Raw genomic sequence first — 17,119 nt, 5'->3', positions numbered from 1 at the left:
TGTGAAACCTCAAACTCTAGTACAATCAATGCTCAAAATAAAATATAATACTCAATTAGGGTTCATGTGAATGAAGACATGAAAACGCATCCAAATCAAATACTTAACCCATGAACAACAGAAATATGTATTTTAAATAAGTACAAGGAATCCAAAAAAAGACAATAGATAACTCAAGAATTCAATTCAAGGAACTCAAAAATTTTAACACAACGCAACTCAAATCAGTAAATATAAAGGGGAACGTGGACGAACTTAGTCCAATGTTGTGTTAGCCTTACATACCTGGAATGAAGACTGAACAATCAATCTTGCAAGATATTGCTTGAATCTTTTGAACCCTAGCCTCTTCTCCACTCCTTAGCCCTAGCTTTTAAGTTAATTTAGCGTAAAATACTTAGGAATGAGTTTAGGAACTCTTTTAAGGTTGAAAATGGCCTATATCAGTCGTGGGTTAAGTATAAGAGGGATGGAGAAAAGACCGTAATGCCCCTTCTTAGAAATAAATAGGCAGAAAATTTAGCCTGCGGGGGAACAAGTGCGCGACGCGGACTTGTTCCCTCATAGTTCATTTTTTTCTGAATTTTTTTTGATCAAATTTTAACCCTGTAGAAAATAACTAGGATAAAATTAAGTCCAGGTCCGCCACGCGGACCTGTCACCCGCTTCTCTATTTTCATCTCTTCACTCCGAAAATTTATCTTTCGATCCGGTTGGCCTAAAATTCAATCAAGATCATTTTTCCACACTATATTTCATCTTGATCAATATTCCGACCTCGAATTGATTGAAAAAATTAAGGTAGATGTGTTGCGCGAGCATTCTTTAATCTAGGGGTATTTTAGTAAAATTACCAACTGTAATATTATCTCCCCTTTGGAACCATTTGTCCTCGAATAAAGAGTCATTAGAAATGGACTCAAGGAATGAATAATAATCGAGACTCAATAGAATCAAACTATTAATCATATCAGACAATCTACATAATCAACTATTCAAACTCAAGAATAGAAAAATTAGTACAAGTCAAGAGTAGGGACATTACCTTTAATATTCTCATCATTGGGAATGAATAAGTGCGAGTATTTAGCTTTCATATCATCCTCATCTTCCCAAGTGGCTTCCTCAATAAATTGATTTCTCCACAGGACTTTGACTGAGACAATCTCTTTGGTTCTCAATTTGCGAACCTGACAATCAAAAATTTGAATCAGAATTTCTTCATAGGATAGGCTATCTTTAACTCCAATACTATCAATGGTGACTACCAATAAAGGGTCTCCCAAACACTTCTTCAACATCGAGATGTGAAATACCAGAGGAATTGCGGCTAACTCAGAAGGTAACACCAACTCATAAGTGACACTTATAATCCTCCTCACAATCTTGTAAGGACCAATGTATCGGGGACTAAGCTTTCCCTTCTTCCCAAATCTCATGACACTCTTTATGGGTGAGACTTTCAGGTATACCCAATCATTCACCTCAAACTCTAAGTCTCTCCTTCTCATATCAGTATATGATTTTTGGTGGCTTTGGGCTGTCTTCAGCCTTTATTGAATAACCCTCACCTTTTCTATAGCTTGGTGAACAAAATTAGACCCAATTGGAGATCTACACCCTTCTCCCATACAAAGCTTTATAGGGAGCCATATGAATACTTGCTTGATCGCTATTGTTGTATGCAAACTCAATGAGAGGTAAATGGCCATCTCAATTAATTTTAAAGTCAAGTAGACATTCCCTCAACATATCCTCTAATGTCTGAATAGTGCGCTCTACCTAGCCATATGTTTGGGATGAAAGGTTATACTAAGATTCACCATTGAACCAAGTCCTTTCTGAAAGGATCTCCAAAATTGAGAAGTGAATTTAGCTCCTTAGTCTGAGCTGACAGACAAGGGAACCCCATGTAATTCGATAATCTCTCGGATATATAATCTTGCACAGTTCTCGGTAGTGTCTGTAGTCTTAACTGCCAAGAAGTAGGCTAATTTAGACATTCTATCCACAATCATCCAAATCGAATCATGCTACTTACGGGATCTCGGCAAACCAGTAATGAAGTCCATATTGATCATCTCCTACTTCCACTCTAGAATCTCTATATTCCGAGCTAACCCACATGGCCTTTGATGCTCAACTTTAACCTATTGACAATTCCAACACTTGGAAACAAATTCAGCAATATCTCTCTTCATTCCTTTATTCCACTCCACCAATAGAATTCTCTCAAAACATGGTACATCTTTGTAGAACCAGGATGAAAGAGTATCTAGAACTATGAGTTTTGGCCATAATCCTTTCTCGTACATAATCAACATTCGGATGCACAATCTATTCTAGTATCTTAATATACCATCTTCCCCTTTGGAGAAAACCATAACCTTTTGTTTATGAATAGCTTCCTTAAAATGAAAAAGGACAAGATCTTGGTCTTGCCTCTTTTTCACTTCTGCCACAAGGGATGATGTAGACCCATTCTAAACATTAACCCCACCTTCATTATTCTCCTCAAGCTGAACTCTCAATCGAGCTAATATATGCCTTATTTAACCAATTCTTTCTTTCCCTCCTTTATATGTGCAGTGCTACCTATAGACAACCTGATAAGAGCATTCGTAACAATATTAGCATTACCTAGGTGGTAGGAATGCTCATGTCATAATCCTTGAGCAACTCTAGCCATCTTCTCTGCCTTAGGTTAAGCTCTTTCTAACTAAAGACATATTGTAGGCTCTTATGATCGGTGAATATATCAACATGCACTCTATACAAATAATTGAGCTACGTTTAAGAGCAAACACCATAGCTGCTAGTTCCAGGTCATGAGTTGGGTAATTACTCTCATGTTTCCTAAGCTATCTAGAAGAATAAGCTACCACCTTTCCCCTTTGTATCAACACATAGTCCAAACCAACCCTAGATGCATAACAATATATTACAAAACCATCTATTCTATCAGGCAAGGTCAAACCAAAAGCGGTAATTAGTTTGGTCTTCATCTTCTGAAAACTCTCCTCACTAGCATCAGACAATTGGAACTTTGACTTCTTTTGATTCATCGTAGTTAATGGGGATGATATGGATGAAAATCCCTCTACAAACCTTCAGTAATAGCCAGCAAAACCCATAAATCTGCTTATATCAGTTGGGGATGTGGGTCTGGGCCAGTTCTTTACTGCCTCTTTCTGGGTATCAACCCGAATACCATCTTTGGATATAATGTGGCCTAGAAAAGCCACTGATGCAAGCCAGAATTCACATTTGGAGAACTTTACATACAAATCCTTGTCTTTCAAAGTCTGGAAGACAACTCTAAGGTGAAAGTCATAGACAACTCTAAGGTGATAGGCATACTTTTCCTCATTCTTTGAGTAGACCAAAATATCATCAATAAAGACAATCATGAATGTAGCAAGATATGGCTTGAACATCCAATTCATGAGATCCATAAAGGCGGCAGGTTTATTAGTCAACCCAAAGTACATAACCAAGAATTCAAAATGTCCATAATGGGTCCAAAAGGATGTTTTGGAATATCATATTCTCTCACTCTCACATGATGGTAACCTGATCTAATGTCTATCTTTGAGAAATAGGAGGCACTTTAAAGTTGGTCAAACAAATCATCTATTCTAGGGAGAGGATACTTGTTCTTTACTATGACCTTATTCAGTTGCCTATAGTCAATGCACATTCTAAGGGATCCATATTTCGTTTATACGAATAGGATAGGAGCGCCCCAAGGTGAGACACTCGGCCTAATGAAGGCCTTATCTAACAAATCTTTCAATTTCTCCTTTAATTATTTCAACTCAACAAAAGTCATTCTATAAAGAAGAATAGAGATAGGTTGTGTATCAAGAAGGACATCAATCCCAAAGTCAAGCTCCCTATAAGGAGGGACTCTGGGTAGATCTTCAGGAAACTCATTTACAATCGAGACTGACTCGAGGGTAAGGGACTCAATAGTATAATCTTTGACACTAATAATGTGATAAATACACCCTTTTGAGATTAACTTTTTGGCTTTAAGGTAGGAAATAAATTTACCTTTAGGCACAATAGGACTACCTTTCCACCCTAAGAAAGGCTAATTCAGGAATTTGAAGTTAACAATATAAGTCCTACAATCAACAGAGGCATAACAGACTTAAAGTTAGTCTATGCCAAGAATCACATTAATATCAACCATGTCCAACTCAACTAAGTCAGCCATGGTATCCCTGTGATAGATTGACATAGTACAATCTTTATAGACCTTCTTAGTTAAGATAGACTCACGAACAAGAATAGATATATTGAATGGCTCAAGAAGACACTTAGGAATTCTATCAAATCTGCTAGCCACCTAAGGAGATACGAAGGATAAGGTGGCCCTCGGATCCATTAAAACATAACAATTAAGAATAAAAACTGAAATCATACCCACCACAATATCTAGGGAGTTCTCCTGATCTTGGCTACTACCCATGGAATATAGACAGTTTGTACCTTCGCCCATACCTGAAGTAGTGCCCCTTTGATTACCTCTAGCTGAGGGTGCTGAAATTCTGGTGACTTTGTACCTGCTGATCATACCTTCTATACACATAGGTGCACTTGTCGCTAATGGAGCATAGTTGGAAGACCTCTTCTGAAAGAAAGAACTATTTCCCTTACTCTACCTCAGTTCATTCTTATGCCCAGCTAACTTTGTCTTGTTACTCAAGTGCTCTTTCTTGTCTATCCTCTTCTCATTCTCTACTTGCTGAGCACACACCATCAACCTGGAAATATCTATGTCAGAAATCAATAGTGACGCTTTGCACTCCTTCTTCAAATGTTTGCCCAAGCCGGAGATAAACTTTCTCATCTTTAATCTCATATTGGGGATCATCTCTAGAGCATATCAAGACAGTTGGATGAACTTCAGACTATACTCTTTCACCATCAAAGCCTCTTATTTCAAATTCACAAACTCTTTCACTTTCGCTTCCCTCAATTCTCTAGGAAAGAAATGATCAAGAAAAGCTCCCTCGAACTCATCCCACATGGCAGGCTCAGCCTCCTCACCCCCACCTTCTTCCCACTGGTTATACCAAACAATAGAAACATCTTTGAGCTAATAGGAAACCGACTCAACCCCTTCAATCTCAGTAGCATGCATAGCTTTCAGTATCTTCCACATCTTATCAATAAAAATTTAGGGGTCCTCCTCAACCTTAGAACCCGTGAAGATAGGTGGGTTAATCCTCAGAAAGTCTTGAATTCTCACCAAAGTTGATGGCTCTTAAGAGCTAGAGTTGGGAGTTGATGAAATCTGGTTACCCCTTTAGCCAGCTATCAGTTGGGACAGCATAGTGATGGCACCTCTAAATTCAACTTCTAAAGTAGAAGCTAGCTGAGTAGTAAGCTCTTACGTTGCCTTAGTAGACCATGCAGGACGACTCTTAGTGCTTACTCTAGATGGTGGGGGCATCTCAAATTGTGGAAAATCAGTACTGGCAGCATTTCTATGGCTGGCAGTGCATTTAAAAGGCATTATCTACGAACATGTAACGCATGAATTAAGAAGGAACTTTTAGAGTTAAACTCTTTAGCACAAACTCAGAGTATGAAAGAAGTGGAACAATTTGTAATATCCTATAGCCTCCTGATTATAAGTATGGTGCACAACACACCCATAAGCAAGACTCTACTAGACACAACATCATAGACTCCCTAGGACTCTTGAACTCTTTGCTCTAATACTAAGTTTTTCACGCCCAAGGAGGGTACCCTAGACAGGGCCGACACTCGAAGACCATTGATGATCCTCAAGCGAACCACTTAGTCCAATCACACATTCATTCAATCGCATTCTATCAGCGGAAGACTCAATTCATTAAGAGTTCTATTCATAAATAAGGCCAGAGGCCAACCATCTATCCAATCAATAACTAGTGAGAGTGAAACTAGTTAAAACGAAACTAATCAACATCATCATCAATCTAGTATATGAAGCTTCTATCAACAATCTTAGTGGTACCAATGAAAGGTTTATGGCTACCTCAAATCAAATGAAGAAAACTAAACTCAAAGCTTGAAAAATAAATATGGTATCCTCTGAAAGCAGAGAGGACTCACGATACACCTGTTGATGATCTCTAGTACCTATCTCTGCATTATAAAATAATGCAGGCCTAAATGGATGCCAATACATAGAATGTTCGAATATGTAAAATAGAAGAATGAAACATGCATCAAGGTAGAATCAAATCAACTCAGAGATTTCAAATCGGAAAGGTGAACAACTCAATCAAGATATTCAGAGTCTAAAGTAAGAACGAGATTTAGACAAAGACCAATCATACACAATCTAATCCAATCCATTCCAATCTGATCCAATCCAAATTAGAGTACTATCAAGACCTAAATGGGAGTTTCTCTTATCCGACAACCATCACTTATGAGCAGTGAAAGTACAACAAGTTGAGTTGTTACCACTCCTTCCATTACCTTGCCAGGGTAAAAATGAATCAACAATCATGGATCCGTAACCAATCAACTCTTATCATATCAGAACAATAATTTAAGAAACATTTGACTTTCACAGTTCAATCCTCTTCTACATACTCCTCCCATGACTCAATGCTCATAAGATAATCAATCAGGAAAAATATTCAAATCATCTCATTTAACCCTTTTCAAAACTCAATCTCATCTGGTCTCATTAGACCTTTTTAAATCAATTCAATCAAATCCACTCATTTAGATTAATTACTCAACTCTTTTAAATCTGTTTGAAAACATGCAATATCGACTAAAAAATAATGCATAGTGAAATCAGGATCAAAATCATTAAAAAATTTAAAGACTCTTTCAATTCAACTCAGGCTTGATTCATACACAAATCATCAAGTTCTTTTAAAAAAAAATATTTTTGAAATAAATCCCAAATCATTAAAAGTCTGTCTCAAAATCATCATTTATACTCAAGCTATTCATGTTCGAAATAATAAAAAACTAACTTATGTGAAAACTCAAACTCTTCTACAATCTATGATTAAAATCAAATATAATCCTCAATTAGGGTTCATGTGAATGAAGACATGAAAACGCATCCAAATCAAATACTTAACCCATGAACAACAGAAATATGTATTTTAAATAAGTACAAGGAACCCAAAAAAAGACAATAGATAACTCAAGAATTCAATTCAAGGAACTCAAAAATTTCAACACAACGCAACTCAAATCAGTAAATATAAAGGGGAACATGGACGAACTTAGTCCAATGTTGTGTTAGCCTTACATACCTGGAATGAAGACTGAATAATCAATCTTGCAAGATATTGCTTGAATCTTTTGAACCCTAACCTCTTCTCCACTCCTTAGCCCTAGCTTTTAAGTTAATTTAGCGTAAAATACTTAGGAATAAGTTTAGGAACTCTTTTAAGGTCGAAAATGGCCTATATCAGTCGTGGATTAAGTATAGGAGGGATGGAGAAAAGACCAGAATGCCCCTCCTTAGAAATAAAATCGCGCACTTGTTCCAACATAGTTCATTTTTTTTGAAAATTTTTTCGATCAAATTTTAACCCTGTAGAAATTAACTAGGATAAACCTAAGTCTAAGTCCGCGGCATGTCTGCGACGCAGACCTATTGCCCACTTCTCTATTTTCGTCACTTCACTCCAAAAATTCATCTTTAGATTCGATTGGCCAAAAATTCAACTAAGACCATTTTTCCACACAATGTTTTATCCTGATTAATATCTCGGCCTTATATTGACCAAAAATTTAATGTAGATATGTTGTACGAGTATTATTTAGTCTAGGGGTATTTTTGTAATCTTACCAGATGTAACAGTGCTACTTGGTAAGCAGAGGCGGATATGATGAAACGATACCCACATCTATTTTCCTCTACTGAAGCCTAAAGTAGTAAGTTGTTCTTATTCAACTCAATTGAAGTCCTACGTATTCAGTCCCTCCTATGTCATTCATATGTATGCATGTTCATGAAGATTGATTTTTAAGTCCTATTTTTTTTTTAAGTTTGAAAATCTCTCGTTCTAGTGTAAGACCTCGGAAGTCAAAAAGTTGGATCAAAAGGAAAACTCAAGAAAATATTGACTGACCTCAACTTTATGAGTCCCTCTATGACTTGTAGCTATTCCTACGACTAGTAGGGGCGAGTCGTAGAGTGATCCCTTGTGTTTGTTGAAGATAATATTTCAGAGGGGTCCTATAACACAAGATGAGTCATAGTTCTATTGACGAGTCATAATTTTTACTCGTACCAAAACTTCAAAGGCTCAGAATTTGCAAGTTTATAGGCCTGCAAGATGCGAGGGTGTACGACCTATAAACCCACTGACGAGTCGTAAGAGCAACTCATAGATGCAACTTCAGTGATTTTTGGACCTTGTAGGACGACTCGCGTTGATGAGTCATAGAAATACCTATAAATCGTAGAGCCCAACTCATAGGGTCAAGTTTCAAAATTAAAGAAGGGTATAAGGGTCATTTCCCCAAGTTCGATTCAATAAATCAAGACACTTTTATGGACAAATTCAAAGCCTATAAACACCCATTCCTTCAAATTCCCCTTCTATTCTAAATCATTCTCCTAAATTCACTAAGGCAAGAAAAAGGAAGTCTCTCATGGTTCTTCTCCAAAGTTCAAGCCAGGGTTTCAAGAGCAATCAGTTTCTTCTTTAATTTCTGAGTTAATTCACCATGGTATGCGGGGAGTGATTTATGAGTTCCTTTTCAAAAGAAAGCTTTTATGAAAGAGTAGATTTATGATTGAATGATGGAATTTATAATGATGATCCAAGAAAGTTATTGTGGTGTGATAAGGACAATTCTCAAACAAATTATGATTTAAGATAGTGATAAGTACAATTCTCACCAAAGTTTATGGAATCTTACGAATCACCAAGTTAATGAACTACTCTAATGACTATTTTCATGATGAAGATAATGATGATGCTTCTATGTTTTTAATGAATTAAGATGGCATATTGACTAAGCATCGAGAGGACTTGTAGGTAGGGTTCGGTCTGGTAACATAGTTAGTTCACCAAGGAAATTCTTGAGGCAACCTAAAGTCCCAAGCTACATCGCCATCGTAGGTTGCCTTTATGGCTTAGCTAGTGGATCCACATATAGCTCACAAAGTTAAAGTTGTTCTCACGGAGTCTACCTTGGTAAGTAGCCTCTCTCTTATTGATGTGGGAGTTACATCGGATCCATCTTATAGCTTATATTCTCTTAGATGTCAGTTAAAGGTCTTATCCTACACAAGTTATATGCAAGGATGTAAGTTTTACTATGAAACTTTATGATGCATTTACCATAAGTTTTCATATGCTTCCCAAATGCTTTCAAACTTTATTCATATCCATTTACGATTGGTCATGTATCTTATGTCATATTACTCATGATCTATTACTTCTTCATGCATATCTCATATATTTATTACGTTCTATGTACTAGCGCATATTTTCACTACATTTTCTCATAATATAGAGATGGATGATACTCACGCTCCTCATATTCGTGGCTAGAGTTCACTTATCACTCTTTAGTTGTTATTGGTGAGTCCTCATTTATTACGACCCAACTCCATGGGCCGTGACTAGCGCCCAAACTAGACACTCATACACACACCAATTATATATAATCAATCATCAACTAAACATGATATGGGACTTATACGGGCAGAACATCATCTCAAAACTGCTATATATATATATATATACCAAAACCACCTATTTATTGAGGAGTCATATTCATTAAAAGATAACATAGTACATAAACTGACAAGGCTGCCACTATGCACAACATTCCAAAATATATATGTACATACGTAAGCCGACAAGTCTGTCACTACGAATGGAAACTTCCCAAACATAAGTCATACCAGTACAGCTGGATAACATCTATATGAAACCCACACATGTCTACAGACCTTTAAGAGTATTAACAGTAGCATATGACGAGACAACCACCGTACCCCTGGATAAACAAATATATATATCAAAAGGATTGGTACCAAAAATCTAGGCTCTAAGAAAATACAGCACTCCAAAACAGCTGAATGGAAATCTTAAGCTGGCGGATCCCTGATACGAGTATTTGTACATACGGGCATGAAACACAGCCCCTCAAAGAGAGGGGGTCAGTACGACATATGTACTAAGTATATAAAGCATAAAATATCATAACGGAGATCACATCTGAAGTAGAGATTCAGAAGACAAGTATAATAATAAAAACATTACTGTACCTATATTTTATAAATGGAGTCAAACATATCATGTCATATGCCATACCCCGCCCATTATGGGACTCAGTGAATAAAGTCGTGTACACATATACCATACCCGACCCGTCACGGGACTCGATGAATAAAGCTATGTACACATATACCGTACTCGTCCTATCATGGGACTTGGTGCTATAATCATATCATTATAACATCGTCTCACGTACCCGACCCTCTAATAAGGGACTCGGTGAATAATGTAGTGGAATCCACACATAATAACATACCTAGCCTATCGTAGGACTCGGTGGATAATACAATAATAATATGCACGAATAGGGTATCATTAGCAACCATATACAATTAGATCATCATCTGAGATTCAATAGAATAATCAAAATGAACAATCATTTGAAAATCAAGAAAGTAGTCATTACAAGTACCCTTCATTATCATTATGAATTATACCAAATATGAAATATACCAAAATATGAATTCTACCAAATATGAAGTATACCAAAATATGAATTATACCAAAATATGAATTGCACCAAACTATGAATTATACCAAACTAGAACGGCTCGAATCATACACATGTATCAAGACATAATAATATAATTTTCGAAAATCAAGAACATTAGTCATCCTAGTGTATGTAAGAATAAGAGCTTTTTTGGAATTTATAAATTCGTCGTCCGTTTATTTCATATAGATCATGCCAAAAGAAAGAAAAGTTAGCTTTATATACCTTTAGTGTTTATTCGACATAACACGTATATGCTGCCCAATAGCGTCTAAACCTATATTAAAATATTAAGCACAACACTTAAGCTATAAAAAGGCATAAAACGTACTTTATCATTAGTAGGTTATTTCTAAAAAATTGGACAGCACCTCCCCTACATCGCTCACTTTCCTTACGCCTAAACCAGTCATACAATCACCAAGCAGCATCAACGATCACACATTCAAATATCATGTTAAGACTAGCTAGGACGAGATTCAAGAATACTCCGAACAACCCACATACCCTTTTGACTTCCATTAATTATAAACATGATTACTACGATGCTATCGAATTACTCCTAATAGGTCGCAGCCACCACACCCTATCGAAATGATTTATAACATCCCAACAATTATAACCATACAATGCATATTCGTAACTATGCTTAATCCTTCAATTCAACACAAATAGCCACACGTTACAACCAGCCCTTAGAACAATTACAACTCCAACTTGACATATCAAATTCTTTCATTTTCATTATATAATCATCCACAATAACAACCACAACATTAATCAAAATTAATCCAGAATTTTTAGATTAGAATAGCCCCAACACGGCCCAAATGAATATTTAACATTAACATATACAATCCCTTCACTTTTAACACATAATCCATAACAATATTAGCAACAACAACAATCAATCCAATCTAATCAAGCAACTCCAATTCTGTCTATTTCAACACCAACACTAATCATGGAGTTTTCTTACTTCCAATTCCATTTAATACAAGTTAATCTCTTCATTATAACATCATTTCTAAGTTAAGGCAGCCCACATTCATAACTTCCGACAACAATCCAAATCCACATACAACTACTACATCTTCATGTTATCTTTAATGATCCATAGTCTTAACATTTTCCTTAAATTAACCCTACAATAGCCCAACCAACATACAACACAACATCTAATCTTAACTATCATTAATCTTCCAAGCTCAACAAGAACAACAACAACATATTAAAATAACCCTAACTATCAACATAAAGATACTAAAAACCTTGTGAATACTTGTGAACACACTAGGAAATCACATATAATTTTTACACCTTATTTCGTACTATCTTTTCATCTAATTTTTTGAGACATAAAAGCAGCCACAAGAACACTATCTCACCTATTCATATGCAAGTAAATTACATTATTATCACTATAATCCTTACAACATCCCACAAACCAATTTAACTTTAATTTTAACCATTAAATAACTTCATTCTCATCACAAAATCCATAACAATAACAATCAATATACTACGCAAAATTAGTCCACCATCATCTACACCAAACAGCCCCCAATGTCTCCCATCATGCTTCAACATCAACACCCATAATTTCATACATTCATCACACATTTACCAACTTATACAAGTTCAAATTACCTCCAAGATGTGTAAAAGGATTGAATCTTACCTTAATATATAATGACACAATTTGCTAGGAAAGTTGGGGAGTTAATTCAACCACATTTTTGCTGCCCTAGTGACCCAATCCTTGCTGCCATCACCTTGAAAAAAATTCCACACTTGACCCCTTAATTTCTCCCTTACTCTCTAGCTTGGCCGAACCTCTCTCTTTCTCTCTACACCTCTAACTTCTTTCTCTAATGGAATTTTTTAGAGTTGGAAGTGATTAGGCTGAAAATTTTGGGTCAACAAGGAGACCAAATGTGCTGCCTAAGAAGCCTATTTGTCCCCTACTAAAACATGGGCCAATCCGAATTGGCCATGTGGTAGTGAGGGCCACTTTTTAGCCTATTATTAACTTAATTCATCTTAATTAATCCCAAATACTCACTTAATAATCTAATCATGGTTAATTAATCCTTAATCTTAATTAATATTTCTACACTGATTGAAATTTACAAACAAGTCGAACCATTTTAAAATTCAAAATTAAGAGCCTTGAAATTTATGTCCATTAGCTCATGAATAGTCCAATGTGAAAAAAATATGGAATATAACACCTTCTTTAACTTGAGTTGACTTGCTTGCAAATAATTTGATGTATAAACATACGGGGTATAACATCCTTCCCTCCTTTAGAACATTCATCCTCGAATGTTGAATTGATTTTGAATTCCCAATATTTTCTCAAATGTTCTATTAGTTAATTATGCCCTTCACATACCTCCTTTGTTTGTCGACTCACTTTAGTTCATTATAACACATTCTAGGTCTTTACATAGTCATTCTTATAATACTTCCTCTTTTAATTGCTTCCCGAGGTAATAACTCACGTCATTGTCTTTACTCTCCTCTTTACTTCGTAGTCTATTATCAGTTGTATTGCTCTTCCACTGAAATAGTATTTTCTTCTTGTGCTTCTCTTATTGTTATCCCCTCAAGGTATCATTTCTTTTATCTTACCTCTCAATCTTTAAATAAGCTTTTTATAATGTGTAGATGTCCCTTATCGATTTAGACTTTAACATCCCTGGAGTATCGCATGCCTCTAGTAACCTTTGGACCCTTTATAGGTTCTATGTGTAAAAACAATATCACGGAGGTAATATTTTTGTACTCCAATATTCTTGTTTTACTCCGCTATGATAGTCCGTATCCTGGAATCCTCGGCATCATGTGTTACTTTTTGACTTTCTCTTGAAGGTCTTTAACTGTCATTTTCTTTTACTTCTTGATCTCGATCTTTTTTTAGGGTTGGCTATCAATTAGTGCTAGAGTTCCCTCATATTATGACCTTACCATCATCTAGTAACCAGTAACCCGCTTGTTCTGATTGTCTGGGTTAAGTCATTTCGTAATTCCTTTACCCTAACTGGCAATACTTTAGCTATTTTATCTTGAGTTATTTCTCTATTTTTGACTCAAACTCTTCTATTTCCCCTTTATTGAAATTTGCTCTGAGTTCTCCTACCATGCATCCAACTGCAATCTTTACACGAATATGTGTAGGTGCTTAAATCAGCCCAGAAAATACCCTAACATCGCCACACTAGTCTTTATGCAAACCCTATATTTTCTCTTACCTCTTTCAGTTGATATCAGAGCTCAACTATGGCTTTTGCCCTCAATACTAATTATATCTCTGTAGGTTTGCCTCAAACCATCTTATACTTTTCTTTGATGTATCTGAAATATTGCAATCACATTGTTGTTACTGAATTCTTATTCTTTTTATCAAGTAATCACTTGATCTCACCCTTAGCATACCAATACTCGTAGGTTGCATAACTATTCTTGTATAATTTTTACAAAGTGCGTTCAATTCTAATCATAGTCTTTCCTTCTCTTGGCTTATTCTGCTCTACATATCTTATTGTACTAACACTCACTTGTTATCTATTTTGTCATACTTGTTTCCCTTCCTTTACTTACCATTCAATTTTCTCATATTCTACCATAGGAGAGATGTCCTATCCTTTCTCCTTTGCTACTTGTATGTCACAATATCATTAGCCAATAACTCCGTTTCTAATATCTTTATCCTCTAATCCAGTATAGCCTTACTATCCTTTATAATATCTTTTAAGTTACTCATTATGATTCTCTTGTCATATTCATCCTTTTTATAAGCATCCACCTTTTGATGTCATACTATCCAAGATCTTTACCAATAATTCTCAACACTATCTCAAATATCATTTTGGCTTCTATCTGTTTATTACTGGCTTTCAAATCTTACTAACTTGTTCCAGCATGGGATCTCACTTGAAGTTTAAGTGTTCACATAGTGTTGCAGTGTAAGTTGATTTCATCTTACACTTGTATTTCTCTCATCCGCTTCCCTCCTTTAGGGTGTACCCACATCATTATCTATTTATATTCTACTCTATGCCCCCATTTCCAATTGTCAAATTCATATGATTCTTTTCCAATACATTTGGTATACTACACCATATTCATGTCTTCCTTTATATCATATATAACTTAGATTACCCATATACGAAACCTTAATACAATCACGAGGTGATGAGAACTCCCGATATAGAGTATAAAATCTCATCTGATGATTGGTGCTCGAGTAATATAATTAATGTAGCAATTTATCCAAAGCAACATTCCATTCATTCTAATCAGTAATTAGTTAACGCTTATAATTGTTTCAAATTCTCCATTCGGTACCACTTATATTCTGATGATAAGTATTGCAAGCTTTCTTATGACACTATCTTTATCCCAATAGATATCACTTGTTCCTCTAATAAACTCACACTACATCCGTTGTTTCACAAATCTACATTCCCTATCATTTAAGAATCTCACTATTTTCCAAGGTGAAGTCACATATACACAATACGCATTTATGCCTCATGCTCTTTCACCCTTATTGTGTACCCAACGCTATCTTCTAATCTTGCTCAAAATTATATCAAATTCATTTTAATAGTGGTCTTGTCTTATCACCTTTTCATCGTACTACACCTTCAGTTCATAGTTATCTATCTTCCTTTTTGTCCTATACTCATACTTAATTAATTATGTCTATCTTGAGTGCTTCCTTGAGGTAGGTCTTTCCCAATTCTGTCGCATGTATTACTCATTTTCCAAACTATACATGCCATAACACATCGCTACACTATAATCCCACTCGTTTTCTTCTTATCTTCCTCTTTCTATGCCCGCTTTCACTTTCGTTACCACTTTACTTTTTATTCTGAACTTTACCTATATAATTTTTGAAGTCTTTCTTATTCGTTCTCTATTTCCTTTCCCGTTTCCCACAAATCACATCATATCCTTTAGTTACTTCCTTCCTAGGCTTTACTCATTTCTATAGCAATCCTTATGGTATTAACATTACATCCTATTCATAATCTATCCTATAACGTAATACTTCTTAACCTTATTCACGATTCTTACTATGTTTTAATTACACTCTCTGGACTAGGCTTACTTAACCCTTCACCCCCTTCTGATCAATCTTATCCTTAATAGCTCACAAGCTGTCTTATTAATACCTTCATAATTTGTCATATTTACTCCTCCTCCATACTTTTATCTCAATCATATTATTACCCCCTTAAACTGTAATCTCGTCGTAAATTATCCCTACTTATCGGTTCACTCAATACCTTAATAAAATGTTTCGTTAAGAGTTGCCACCTTTTTCTAAATCATCCCTTAGTATCAAAAGCCCTTTCGAATCATCCTAGCATTTCATCAACAACATATGAAATACATAATCCTAAATAGACCACAAGTTTATATTTTTCTTCCATAAATTTCATCTCCAATAAGTTGGTTAAGAACTAATAAAATGTTACCATGAAGCATTCTCCAACCACCACCAGAAGGAAACTAAAATCCGATAAGCACCACATGACTTCTTAGTGCTTGATTCACATGGTTTATCCCAGGTTTATTCTTGAGTCGTGAACGAATTATCTAATTCACAAACTAATTATTGAGTGCTTTGTACTTTTCAATAGAAGTGAAACTTAATTACCGGATGTTTTTTCCCTTCAACATAAGCTTCTTCTAAGGCAAAAATGCAGCTGGAAAGTATCTTGGTATGTCCAAATGAATTCCAAACTTTACTGCTCATATAGGCTTTTTTGAAATAAATTTTCCAAGTAAGAATGGTGCCCCTTACGGATGACATGAAGGGTATATATTAAAGCTTTAATCCAACATAATAAATTTACCCTATCGGTATCAACTTCTAAGACATATTATGAACTTATATCTCATTCTCTGTCTTTTTTTTCCTAATTCTGGGAAAATTTTGGTAGAGTTTCCTTTGTACTTCTTGCTATATAAAAACATGTACGCAGGAAATACCAACAATAACATCCAACATATATTCGCATATATCATATCGTATCATAGCCATACAGGGCTCCCAATTTCCAATAAAACGTATAAAGGTGTCGAGACTTACCTCACATATCGCACCTTGAGACATACCTGATCCTTTAACGATCTGTTCTTTTATACTTTCCTATCCAACTTCTCTTTCATCCTCCAACTTTATATTTTAATCATATTTCAATATTCTTACCTTATCCAACATGCCTCTTTCGAACCATTACTTACTTGTGTAATGTGTAGCTTCTAATATCATCAGTCGCTTCCTTCTGTCGATGTCATTCTTCAGATGAAATCAAAAGTTAGAAAAAAG

This window comes from Solanum dulcamara, chromosome 6 (assembly GCF_947179165.1).
Source record: "Solanum dulcamara chromosome 6, daSolDulc1.2, whole genome shotgun sequence".
In the NCBI taxonomy this organism is placed as follows: Eukaryota; Viridiplantae; Streptophyta; class Magnoliopsida; order Solanales; family Solanaceae; genus Solanum; species Solanum dulcamara.
This window is presented reverse-complemented; position numbering follows the sequence as displayed.